Genomic DNA, 15,067 nt, shown 5'->3' on the forward strand with positions numbered 1-15,067 from the left:
TGTCTGTGCCACTTGGTACCAACATACCTAAGTTAACTCGAAACCTCCCAGAGTCAACTCTAAGCCTTGTTTTCTTGAATTTTCTATTATGGCCTACTTGAACTTTGCTTCTTTAGATTTTTAAGATGAATAGTGTGGAATTCTTTGAAATATGGATCTAGCTTCTTGGAGTCTCTTCTCAAATACTTAAACAACTCGTTAGCATAACTTATATATTCACATATTCTATTCTTCATCAAAATCAATCCTAAGGCCCACACATTACATATTACCTTTGTATTTGCTGAAACTCACCTTCAAATTTGCTTCAATTTCATTTATGTAAAATTTCTAAAATCTTTGAAATATGAATCTTCTTATTTTATTAATTATATTTTAAAAGATAAATCAAATATATAAGAAATATTTGCTTGCCTATCTTATAGACTAAAATAAGAATGTTTTAGTTACTAATGAATGAAGTTGTGTATACTTAAATTATCATATTATTACTTCTCCTTATTAATGAATTTATCCTTCTTGCATTTCAATGTATCTCTTTAGTATGATTTCCATATTCTTTTTGATATTATCAAAAAAGAGAGTAAGAATTAAGAAATATTTATTCTGAGATATGTTTACTCAAAGAAGAGAGAAAGAGGTAAAGAATAAAAAAATTTTAAAATTCTCAAGAGTTTTTAAAGATATCATTTTATCTATATAAGAAAGGAGGCCTCTTTCAAATTTTTTAAAAGATTTTTTAATTCTTAACCTTGATTATGTTTATACCATTGAAATTTGCTAAATTTTTTTTATCAGTGCTTCTATTGCAAATCAAAAGGGGAGTAATATAAATTCACCTTAAATTTTTTAGAATTTATATAATTGAATATAAAAGGAGAAAAAAGTATAAGCAATATTTGAGTCTTGGTTGTGTACAATTTATCATTGACCATCTCTTTGATATATTGTTTTAAAATTTTGCTATGTACTGATGATCATATTTATTATTGATATTATCTTATATTTAGTTCTATTTTATTTCTCTTTATTATGATTTTTAGTTCTGCTTATGTAATGATAAAAAAAAGAAGATAAAATTATTGCCCAGCCAAACAACCCAAGAGGAGAGATGAATTGGATTTTTAAAACTTCAAACAAGTATGTGCTAAATTATCTAATTTATCTTTAATGTAACTGTGTAGTGAATACAATGTATAAATGAAAGAATAAAGAAAGCAAGCATACACACAAAAATAAGAGGATTTTTATAGTGGTTCGGTGCACATCCAGTACTTACATCCACTCCCCAAGCAAGATGAAGGGAAGCGTGGTGGTTAGGTGCATGCATTTTTAAAATTTTATAATAGAATATATATAGATTAAATAATTTAATCTATAATGCATGTATAGATCAAATCTAAAACTATCTCCCAGGGTCTATGACATGAACTAATATGCATGTATGTAAATCTGAAATCTAAAATTCAGTAAACATAGATCTTATCTATATTATATTTAGATCATATCTAAATTATGAATTGAGTTCAAAATTTAATACCTGAGCATGGGTAACAGATCACCACATCCAAAATCTATGGTAGTTAATTTTTCATGATGCTCAGCAGCCATACACACGTCCGGTCTCTACGAGTATCCACACAAAATCTTTGTGCTGATCGATCTCCTCAAAAGTACTAGCTTGCGAAGATACCTTTTATTAGCTAATCTAAGAGAAACATGAAGAAGATGAAGAACAAGGAGATCTTCTCCTTTTCTTTCTGGATCCACACATCAGATCTCTATGATAGAGATAAAGAGAAGAATTCTTTCTTCTCAATTCTTCCATGCATAAGAGAGAACCTTTCTCTTTTCCTTTCATGCCTTTAAGAAGAGCTTTTCTTCTCTAATTTTTTATGATAAAAATTAGATCTAATCTAATTTTTTATATAAAAAATAATATAGATTCTATATTCTAAAAAAATTAAAAAGAAAGATCCAAGAAAAGAACTGTTCTTCTCTTTTCTTCTTCCTTTTTCTCCTTGATCTAGAGCCTTAGGAAGTCCCAAACATCCAACCAAATTTTTTTTGATATTTTTTCTCTAAATTTTTATATTAAAAATTAGATCCAATCTAATTTTCATACTAAAAAAAATTTAAAAAAATATGAGAGAAAAACTCCTTCTCTAAGGGCTGCACACAAGAAAGAAAATATTTTTTCTTCTTTCTCTTCCTTTCGTTAGGAAGAACCTTTCTTCTCTATTTTCCTATTATAAAACCAGCAAGAGAGGCTCTCTTTGATGCCTTAAAACCAACAAAAAAATTCTTGAAAAACCCCCTCCAAAGAGGCGTGAGATGAGGGCTTAGGCGTGTGGGGTTTTGGGGCATCCAAATCTAGGACATCCTTTCCCTTTTTTTTAGGCGACAACATGAGAGGGAGGGGCACCCTTTTTTGTTTTCATAGAAGAGAGGAGAGGAGTGCACTTCTTCATTGGGGCATGGGTTCTCATGGTAAAAGGAGAGGAGGTGTGGAGAATCCTTAAGTACATGAGGTTGTTAAGAGTTGGTTAAGTTCTAGTCCAAATAAGACTCTTAATTCTTGATCCAACTCTAACTAATTCTTGGATCCAATCCTAACTAACTTAAGAATTAGTTATAATAAACTAATTAATTAGGTCCTAACCCAATTAGAAAATCAATTAGGCCCTAATCCAATTAGAAAATTAGTTAGATTAAACCCTATCAAACTAAGGATTGATTTCTTGGATATTTTCCTTTAACATTTTCAAGAAAGCTTTTGATAATAGGGTTTGATCCAATCAAGCCTAATATCCATTAGAGTTTGATCCAATCAAATCCAAATCAAATTAAATTAAATCCTATTCAACTCAGAATTTGATTTGCATCCCTAAGATCAATTGGAACAAGTCCTGTTATCCATTAGGACTGGATCCAATCAATCCAAAGCAAACTTAATTGAATCCAATTCAATTAGATCTGATTCAATCTCCATTGCTCAATCAAATTGACCTAATTAATAATAATATTATTAATTAATTATTCTTTTGATTTATCGATCATTAATAAATTATTTATTACAACCTTTGTATAGGATTAATCATCAATCACATTGATAATTAGACCCTTCAACGATTCATACTTATCGATCAGTCATTTGATCAGATAGGTACTTCTATGTGTGTGACCTCATAGGTTCGAACCTAAGTCAGTAGCACAAGAATAATTTTTGTACCAATCGATGTAACCATCTAGCAATAGGATCCGATGTTCGGATAGGCCGAATGTATGCTCAGCAACACTCTAGAACCTATGTAGATATAGTTACTGTATAATTTATCCCTTTGACTCTCGATGCTCAAGGACAACTTAAGGTTAAACTGTCAATCCTAGATGAGTGGCCCACATTGTATCTCAACCTCAAAAATCCTATAACTCCTCATTAGGACTACTCTGATCAGAGTTTTGCTAAATTAAAATACAGTGATGTATCATCTCCAATTTTACTTGGAGCAGTCAATCACATCTTGACTCACACTCAGACTTTACAAGTACTTGACTGTATCCAAAAATCTTCCATCATCGAATTAAAAATTTGGATAGTCCGACACTAAAGTATAGTGAGTTGCTTGCAAGTCACCAAGATAGTCTCAGGTCAGAGAGACACTTATATCCATATTCCATCAGAGAAACCCTTGACAACAGAGTGCTTTGAAGTTAGTCATGCTTAGTAAAACGTACTTCTATATTTCACCCGTATGTCATATCCGTGTCACCACACGTCTTGATTAAGAGGATAACCAACTAATATGGCATACAACAACTTACACTCGATATAATTATTATTTTTATAATAATTGTATCATTTGATCACGAGCAGAATTTAAGAACTACATGATAAATCCTCCTTTATCATTTTGAAAGTAGCTTTAAGGACTTTATCATAACATATGAGTTCTTTTTAGAAAGATGTATTTCTTATGATGAATCTATCATATAATATTTATCAATTTATAATTCATATACATGCATAGAGCACAATCATCTACAATCTACATGAGTGACTTTAGAATATATTTTTCAACAACTCTCACTTGGACTAAAGTCAATTAGATCAATATCAAATGCCCATCTTCCATTTGTGATCATTGTACTCCTTAGATTCGATTACTCTAGTCAATGAGTCAGCCAAGTTCTCCTTTCGATTGATCTACCTAAGGTTGACTTTAACTTAATCTTTTCAGATAAGGTGATTGCAATGCAAAAAGTGTTTGATTCTCAGATGGAACATCAGTTTTTCATCTTGAGTTATAGCTCCAGTACTGTTGTCCATATAGAAGGACTGGACCATCAATGAAGGATGCCACTCCAAGCTCACTAATAAACTTTCATAACCAAACAACTTCTTTACTAGCATCAAATATCGCAAAGAACTCTGTATCGCAAATAAAATTGGCTATTGAATACTAAATGGAACCTTTCCATCATGTTGCTTCTCTTTTTAGGATAAAAATATAATCTGATATAATTTTATCATTCCAATCTGACTAGAAATTAGAATCTATATTTCATAAGTTTTAAGTTAGATTCTTCATAAATGAGCTACTTGTCCATAGTATTTCACAAATATTTAAGGATGGTTCTCATAATCTTCCAAACCTTTATGGAGAATAAAGATGACAACCAAGCTTTTATTCCTTGTAATGCAGAGATGTCATTTTTGATTAAGAGAATTTCAGCCCACAACACAAACAATACTACTACAGAACTATTAGCCTATTTGTACATATAGGATTCTACTTCATTCTCAATGAAGCTATACATTCAAAATATATGTTCTAACTTCGAGAAGCTTGATTCAATGGAATGGACTTGAGGATTGCCAAAAGAAAAAATATTTGGTCATAATTAATACTATAACTTTGATAAAATCTTTTGGCAACCAAAAAGAATTAATAGGTCTCTATCTTTTCGTCTGTGCCTCTTATCCATCTAAAATCTCCTTATACCATATGGGTGTTACCCCTTCAAGTGAATCAACGTATGTCCATACATCATCAATCTCCATGGACTTTATTTCAGATTTAATGACTCCAAGCTACTTCTCAAAGTTAGATCCCTATATGACATCCATATGGGAGATCAAATTTTCAGTCCGAATCTAGAAATCAAAGTATCTGTTCGGCTGACACGATACTCTGCAGTATCTACTCAAGGATACCTTTACAGCGAACTCTAGATTTGATCTAATCAACTCTGATTCTGTTAGTTCATGTGTCAGTATCAGTTCCTCTACCTATCAAGCTTCACCAAGCTTGTTCTTAATGGCATCAGTTTCTTCACCAAGGAACTTCTTTTTGCAAAAAGAATGCCTTAAGATTCACAAACATCTTATATCCAGTAGAAAGGTAGAAGGAATATCTTTAATTTTTTTGAGATATCCTAAAATAATATTTATCAGATCAAAATCTAAGCTAGTCAGTTTGTAAACATTTCATATAAGCTTGACACCCCAAACCCTAAGATAAGAGAGCATCGAATTATCTAAGTTCATATCTCATATGAAGATTTGGTGATCGATTTGCTAGGAATATTCTTAAGCACATATCAAGTAGTCTCTAAAATATAGCCTGAGGCAGACTAGCAAACTCTATAGTGGACCGAACCATATCTAACAAAGCACGATTCCTCCTTTCAGGCATCCTTTTAAATAGTGGTGTTCCAGGAGAGATCCATTGAGAGAGAATCCAATTTTCTTCAAGACATGTCAAAAACTTACTGCAAAGGTATTCACTTCATTAGTTTAATCGATGAGTTCTAATACTCTTTGCAGTTTATTTTTCTATCTCATTACGAAATCGTTTGAATATTTCAGTTGATTCGGACTTGTACTTCAAAGCAAGATGCACCCATACCAAGATAGGTCGTTAGAGATTTTAATAAAATAATAAGCCCTCCTTTGGTATTTATATTCATAAGTGTAAATACATCAATATGTACCAAACTCAGAATATCACTGACTCATTCATCCTTCTAAAAAAAGGTGACAAAATCAATTATGCTAAAGATAGGCTTCAATGACATTATCTAATCTAAGGTGCTAGCTCGATGTGTACATTACACTAACAAGCTATGATACTAAGTTTATATCATTTTCAATTATCCACTCATTATTGTAGTATTATTCATAATGATATCACAATAATCATTCTTATTGATACCATCAATAAGATTAGACAGTAGTGACAATCACTTAAAATGACATCTTTAGGATTGAAAATAAGCTCGACGATTCTTAATGTTAAGACTGGAATAAACTTCCATCTCTTACATTCAAGAGTCTCTTGTCGTTTTCAAATTTTTTACTATCCTGAAGTCTTTTGTAACTATTTACAAACATGACTTTTATTATCGGTATCCTATACCCAGATAGTAGTATTATCAATAAAAAAATTTCAAAAATTATCATGTAACTATCTTGACCAGCAACCATTTGCTGATTTCTCTTTTAGACCTGTTTGGGTTAGTCTTAGACTTCTTGATCAAGTCAGCTCAAAAACTATATTCAACTTTCGATACTGGCTCTCGAAGTTAGGTCTGATAATATTGTCACTGTCTAACAGTGAATAGAGTGATAATTTTTTAGCCATTTTTGAAAAAAAAATAATTGACCTATTAGTATATGAACTAATTTAAGCTTAAAGACTTGGACTTTAGTCTAAAGGTTCTCCTACTATTTTATACAAATTAATAACTTCTACCTTCAATTTGAGAAATTACTTTAATTCCTTAGCGAATACTAGAATCCACACAGACTATATTCGAATCCGAGTGTGGCTCAATCAACCCTAGTGCATCCATGGGTAGGTTCCTAACCAATTATTTCTCTAAACAATTTCTAGCAATCAGATTTTGCCCCAGTATCTCTTAAGCAGGTGTGTGACACCTCCATTGAAAAATCTGGTGAGGTCCAACCATTAACATGACTACATCAAGTGCATCTAGCAGACAAATATCCAGGTCTGAGTGTGGCGCAGCCAACCTGACCATTAATCAGAAGGAGACAGCAAGATGGTCATATGATGAATGATAATTCCAATACCTAATAGACACCAAGCATGTGGTACCTCCAATGCTTATTTAAAATATTGGATACATTATCATGCACCTTAATGGGAGGCTATGATCTTGTTATCCCCATAACTAGCTCATTTTATGGACCAAATAATTTAGAAGATTTGGTTAATATATTTTAAAAGTAATCAGTCGATCTGTAAGTCATAAATTCTCTCATTGACTTCATCAAGTTATGTAAAGAACTAGAGACTAGTTGGTCTAACTGACAAATCATAAATCCTCCCACTAACTTACTAAGTCATGAGAAAGACTGAGACAAGCCGATCAAGGGCACCTAAATCAGTCATACTGATTAACCTTAATGACATGGGTCGACTCGAGTTACCTAGTGATCTAATCAGTCTAATGACTCAGACTCAACCATTGAGCCTCAATCAAGGTCTATTTGGTTTAATCAAAGATATGGGCCCAACCTTCTACAACTATTGTGTTTGATCTAGGGTATCCTTGACCTAATCTAAATCAACTATTAGTTAGATTTGATCAATTACTCCTTTTAGTCCATTAAGTCTTTAATTCTAATCTTAGATCTAACCCAATTAAAAGAACCTGATTTGCGCTAACCCATGCCCCATATTTTATGCAATGTCATTAGATCTTTAATCATAATTTTAGATCTAAAATATATTTTTTAATTATTAATTAATTATAGCATTAACATGAATTAAAATTATTTTAATTTTATAAAATAATTTTACATCATTTTTATGTAAAATTTTCTATTCTGAAAACTAGGTCGGCTCACTTCTGTGGGTCGACTAAGTCTAACACTTGATTGATTAATTGATCATGAATAGTAATCATTATTATTCAACCTAAGACAACTAGGTCGGGTCAGTTAGCACTGAGCCGACTAAACTAGATGACTAGATTGACTCAGTTCAAAACTGAGTCAGCTCAATTGGCGTGCCAACAGGTATCATATAGTTGAAGGAAATATGGATAGTTCAAAGCATGTATTTTTAAAATTTTACAGTGAAATAATAAAAGATTAAACATTTTAATCTTCTAAACATGCCTTAGATCAGATCTAAACTACCATTAAGGATCTATAATATAAAAAAATTACATATAAAATATGATACAAAATAGAAAACTGCATCAATCATATCGATGCCCTGAATCTGATCTAACATTTAGATCATATTGGTTGAGTTCAGAACTCATCATCTTTTCATGGATCGATGATCTCTACTACTGGTAGGTATGGTATGAAGCTCTCACTGATATCGAGCAGTTACACAGGTCGTCCGACCTCTACAAATCATCCACTTGATGCTTTGATCGGATCTTCCTTCGCGAGAGTGCTAGCTCACATTGAAGGCTCTGGATGACTGATCCAAGCTCCTTTCTTCAGATCTCTTGGACTCCTCTATATCAAAAGAGAAAGCTTTACGAAGAGGTGGTGGTGTGGAAGATTGGACAAGACTCACTCTTATATTTTTTTCTCATAAAATCTAGAGTTGAAATCCTAGAACCCACAGCTTATGCCCGAAAGGAAGAACACTTTCTCTGTTTCTCATGCACGAAAGCTCAACCCACTCTCAACTTTTTACATCCCCACTCTCAAGTTTCTCACACCAAAAATCACTCTTAATCTTGCACAAAACTAATCTCCTTTTAAGGTTGGCATCCCATGGAAGATAAGGATAAGAAAGAGGTAGTTTCGGTTCAAATTCAAATATTGGTTGATCCTTATCTCCAATTTAAATCAAATTTGAATTAAATTTTGACCCAAACTTTATTCTCATTTTATGAACTCAAAGAGAGGTCAACCAACATCAGAATGGTGTAAAAAATCTCATGCAAAAATACTTTATGCATGGAGAAAGGTGGTGGCGTGAAGAGGAGAGTTCAACTCAATTTGAACTCTAAGTTTTCATTCAAATTCAAATCTATTTGAATTCAAATTTAAATCAATCAATTTTTAATTCAAAAAAAAATAGATAAAAATATAAAAGGTCTTTTAAGTATGAAAAAAATTATAAAAAAATATTTCTCACATGAAGAATAAGAGGGTGCAGAGAAAGGAGGTGCAAGAGATTCGAATTTGAATTATTTTCTCATCCAATTAGATTTATAATCCAACCAAATTAGGTTAAACCCAATTGAATCACTAAATCTAATCTAATTAGATAGCAAATAGCTTCAATTAAATCCTAATCAAATTAAAAATTAATCAAACTCAAGTCCTAATCATATCAGGAATCAAACATCCTTAGTAATTAGATCATCTCATAACCTAATCGGGTCAAACCAAATTAAATCTAATTCAATTAGATTTGATTCAAAACTCAATACTCAATCAAATTAAGTTAATTAATAATCTAATTACTAATCAATCCTCATACAATTCATCAATAATTAGCAAATTAAATTATTATAATTTTTGTATAGGATTAATCATCAATCGAATTGACTGTTTTATCCTAGAATGATTTTTAATCGTTGATCAACTATATGATCAGTCAGAAATTATTTTTGAGTGTGACCCTATAGGTTCGAACCTAAGCCAGTAGTATTACAATAATCTTCCTATACCAATCAAAGTGACCATCTAGCAATGACACCCGACGTCCGGATAGGTCGAAAGATTGCAAAGCATCATTCAAGAACCTATGGGCATATAGTTACCATATAATTCATCTCTTTGATCCAAATACTCAAGGTGACCTAGGGTTTAACTATCAACCTTGATATGGTCATCCACATTATATTTCAATTTTTAAAATCTATCACATGGATTACCTCGATCAAAATTTTACTGAATTGAAACACATCGATACATTAACTTCTACTTATTCGGAGGGGTCAATTCCATCTTGACTCACACACTGACTTCGCAAGTACTTGACTAGAATCAAAAATTTTTCATCACTGAATTAAAAATTTAGATAGTCCGACACCAAAGCACAGTGAGTTGCTTGCAAGTCACCATGGTGATCTCAAGTCAGAGGGACACTTATTCTCATATCCTTTACGAGCTATTCTTGACAGTAGAGTGCTCAGCAATTAGTCACATTCCATAAGATGTACTCCTACGTCTCACTTGCATGCCATTCCAGTATCTCCACACTCTTTGATTAAGAGAACAACTAATGTACATGGCACACTATGATCTATACTTGATACAGCTATCGTCCTAATAATAGTATATCATTTGGTCATGAACTTAAAGTTTAAGGACTAAATGATATATCCTCCTATATCGAATCAAATAGTTCCAAGAACTTCATCACATAATAAGAGTTCAAAATAAGAAGTACACAGTGATGAGAAAACCAAATAATATTTATTAATTTAATAATTTATATATAATTATAATAATAAGCTCAACCATCAATAGACTAACGATTGGCTTTGAGACACAATTCTCAACTTTCACTTGGACTAAAGCCAATCGGTACAGTATCGTATACCCATCTTTGATTTATAGTCTTCGAACTCTTTGACACCGAGGACTTTAATAAGTGGGTCAGTCAGGTTTTCCTTTCCGTCGATCTTCTGAAGCTCAACGTCACCTCGATCCATGATCTCTTGAACCAGGTAGTAGAATGTGCTTGGTCCGCTGATGTGACTTCAGTTTCTTTGCTTGAGCAATGGCGCTAGTGCTGTTGCAGTACAACAAGATTAGGCCATCAAGAGACGGTGCCACTTCGAGCTCATTAATGAACTTCCGTAACCACAAAGCCTCCTTTACAGCATCAGATACTGCGATATATTTTGCCTTGCAAGTAGAGTCGGCCATAGTGTGCTGCTTGAAATTTTTTCAACAGATTGCTCCACCGTTCAAGGTATAAATATATCCTGATATGCTCTTGCTGTCGTCATGATCCAACTAAAAATTAGAGTATATAAATCTCACAAGTTTTAAGTCGGATTCTCCATAGATAAGCCACTAATCCTTAGTATTTCTCAAATACTTAAGGATGGTCTTGATGATCTTCCAGTGATTCTCACCTAGATCAGACTGGTATATACTCACTACTCCTAGTGAGTATGCCATGTCCGATCGCATACATATCATAACGTACATAATAGATCCCACTATTGAATCATATAGAATTCTACTCATACGCTCTCTCTCTTGAGGAATTGTCAGACAATCACTCTTCAAGAGAGAAATTCCTTAGCCTATCGAAAGATAGCCTTTATTTAAATTCTCCATGCTAAACTTTTTTAGCACAATATCAATGTACGTCAACTAAGATAATTCAAGTAGCCTTTTAGATCTATCTCTATAGATCTTCATCCCAAAGATGAAGGATGCTTCTCCTAAGTCCTTCATAGAGAACTGTGATGACAACCAAACTTTTATTCCCTGTAATACAGGGATGTCATTTCTGATTAAGAGAATATCATCGACATATAAAATAAGAAATACTATCACAAAGTTATTAACCTACTTCTATATGTAGGGTTCTTCTCCATTCTTAATGAAGCCATACGTTCCGATCACTTTATCAAAATGCATGTTCCAACTCTAAAATGCTTACTTAAGTCCATAGATGGATCTTTGAAGCTTACATACCTTAGACTCATCTGTGGATATGAAGCCTTCAGATTGTATCATATACACCTCTTCTTCTAGCTCTCCATTTAGGAAGACTGTTTTCACATCCATTTGCCAGATTTTACAGTCCAGATTTGCTGCTATCGCAAGCATGATCTGAATCGACTTGAGCATTGCCACAGGAGAAAATATCTCATCATAGTCAATATTATAACACTGATGGTAACCCTTGACAACCAGACGGGCTTTATAGGTCTCCACCTTTCCATCTGTGCCCCTCTTTCTTTTGAAAATCTACTTACACCCTATGGATTTTATCCCTTCAAGTGGGTCAACCAATGTCCATACATTGTTGACTTTCATGGACTCCATTTTGAATTTCATGGTTTCCAGCCACTTATCAGAGTTAGACCTCTGCATCGCATCCATATAGGTAATCGGATCCTCATTGTTCTCATCGAGTTCAACTAGATCTCTATCTCGGACTAAGAAATCATAGTATCTATCTGATTGATGTGGTACTCTATCAGATCTCCTTAAAGATATTTCTACAAAAGGTTTTAGATTTGATCTAATAAAGTCCGATTTTATGGGTTTACTAGTTGTGTCAATTTTTCTACCGATCGAACTTCATTAAGTTCAATCTCTGAGGTATTAGTTTCTTCATCAAGAAACTCCTTTTCTAAAAAGACTATCCTATTACTAACGAACACATTCTGTTTGTCAGCAAGGTAGAAGTAATATCCCTTGGTCTCTTTTGGATATCCTACAAATAGACACTTGTCAAACCTAGGTCTAAGCTTGTCAGTTTTCAAATGTTTGACATAAATCGGACATCCCCAATTCCTAAGGTGAGAGAGTGCTGGCTTATGCCTTGTCCACATTTCATGTGGTATTTTACTTACAGATTTACTCAAAATTTTATTTAAAATATAATAAGCTAACTCAAGTGCATATCTCTAAAAAGAGATCGACAGACTTGCAAAGTCCATCATAGACCAAACCATGTCTAATAAAATTTGATTCCTCCTTTTTGATACACCATTATGCTATGGTATTCCAAGAGGAGTCTATTATGAGAGAATCTCATTCTTTTCTAAGCATGTCAGAAACTCACTGGAGAGGTATTCTCCTCCTCGATCGAACTGAAGAGTTTTAATACTCTTTTCAGTTTGTTTCTCTACTTTATTTTGGAATCGTTTGAATATTTCAAATGATTCTGACTTATGTGTCATTAAGTAGATATACCCATACCTTGATAGGTCATCTGTAAATATAATGAAATAATAATATCTATCTCTGGTACTAGTATTTATCGATCCACATACATTAGTATGTATCAGACCTAGAACTTCACTGGCTCGCTCACTTTTTCTAGTAAAAGGTGACTTGATCATTTTTTCAAAAAGATAGGACTCACAGATTGGGAGTGATTCACAATCACTAACTTCGAAGATTTTCTCTTGTATCAACTTGTTTATTCTGTTCTTATTAACATGACCTAACCTACAATGCCAAAGATAGGTATCAGAGACCACTAATTCTAGGGCATTTGCTGGATGTGTACATTACACTAACGGATTGTGATAATATGTAAATACCATTGTTCAACTATCCATTCATCACATCAACACCATTCATAATGATACTAATTTTTTTTTTTAATTAAAATTTTATAACCGTACATGGCCAAAAGACCTACAGAAATAATATTCAATAAAAAGGAAAGACAAAAGTGACATTCACTTAGAACAATTATATTAGACTTGAATATAAGCTTAATAGTCTTTAACGCTAGAGCTGGAACTGATCTTCCATCTCCAACATTAAAGAACCTTTCATCTTCTTCAAATCTCCTACTGATCTGCAGACCCTACAATAAATTACAAATATTAAAAGGGCTTCCAGTATCTAATATCCAGGTAATAGAATCACAAATTGAGAAATTATAAGGTGTTATCATATAATTATCTTATCCAGCAATAACTTGCTTCTTTCTCAGTCTGTTCAGATCCAGAGAGGTAATGTATTGAGGATAATTCCTCTTCCAGTGCCCCTGCTTCTTTCAGTAGAAGCATTCTGCCTAACTCTGATCGGACTTAGGTTTCTTGATCTGACAGGATTTGGGTGCCCCAGCATTTTGCACCCTTTTCTTGTTCTTCTTGTTCTTTTTTTCTTTCTCAAAGGGTCGACATCTAGAAGAAGACCCTCCAACAATATTCACTGACTCCTTGTGGAGCTGGTGATCCTTCTCAAAGTTCTGCAGCAACCCTAACAAATTGTAAAAGTTGACTGCAAGCTTTGTCATTTGAAAATAAAGAAAGAGAGATAGGATTTAGACAGAGAGTTTAGAATAGCATCTTTCTCCAACTACTCATGCAGGAGAAAAATCGAGCTTGCTTAGGTGCTCAATCATCTCGATCATATACAATACATGATCAGTGATTGATGCTCCTTTCCTCATTCGAGCATTAAAGATGGTACAACTAGTCTTGTACCTCTCAACATCATCGAATGTGTCAAAAGACTCATTCAATATTTGCAACATGTCCTGTGGCAGAGCATTCTCAAAATGATGGCTGAACTCAACATTCATTGCCGCCAGCATAATACAACGAACTGTAGTTCAATCGTTGAGCCACTTCTGATAAGTATCTCTGACCATACTACGTGTGTTCGAAGCTAGCTCCTCGGGTTTCGGATCTGTGAACACATACAAGATTTGTTCATGCTCCAGGATAATTTTGAGCTTTCGATACCAGCTATCAAAATTTGGTCCCATCAGTTTATCACTATCTAATAGTGATCGGAGCGACAAGGTGGTGGCCATAACTGTAAAAAAAAAATTAGAACCTAATTACTATATGAATTGATTAAGCCTAAAGACATAGATTTTAATCTAAAGGTTCTCCTACTATTTTATTCAAATTGATAGTCTCTACCTTCAATTTGAGAAATTACACTAATTCTTTAGTGGGTACTAGAATCCACATGGACAGCATATGGGTCTGAGTATAGCTCGACCAACCCTTGTGCACCCATGAGTAGGTTCTTAACCAATTGTTTCACCAAACAATTTTTAGTATTCAATTTTGCCCCAAACACCTCTTCAGCAGGCATGTGGCACCTCCATTGAAAGTTCTGATTAGGTCCAACCATTAACATGATAGAATTTAGTGCATCTAACAAACGAGTGATCAGACCCGAGTGTGGCTCGACCAACCTGACCATTATCAAAAAGATACAACTAAATCAATATATTATGAATGATAATTTCGACAGCCAGATGAGCACCAAGCGTGTGGTGCCTCCAATGATCATCTAAATTGTTGGACTCATTATCATCCAACTTAATGAGAGGCTATGATCTAGTTATCACAATAACTATTTTATTTTTAGGGACCTAACAATTTTAAAAAA

This window comes from Elaeis guineensis, chromosome 6 (assembly GCF_000442705.2).
Source record: "Elaeis guineensis isolate ETL-2024a chromosome 6, EG11, whole genome shotgun sequence".
NCBI classification, from domain to species: Eukaryota; Viridiplantae; Streptophyta; class Magnoliopsida; order Arecales; family Arecaceae; genus Elaeis; species Elaeis guineensis.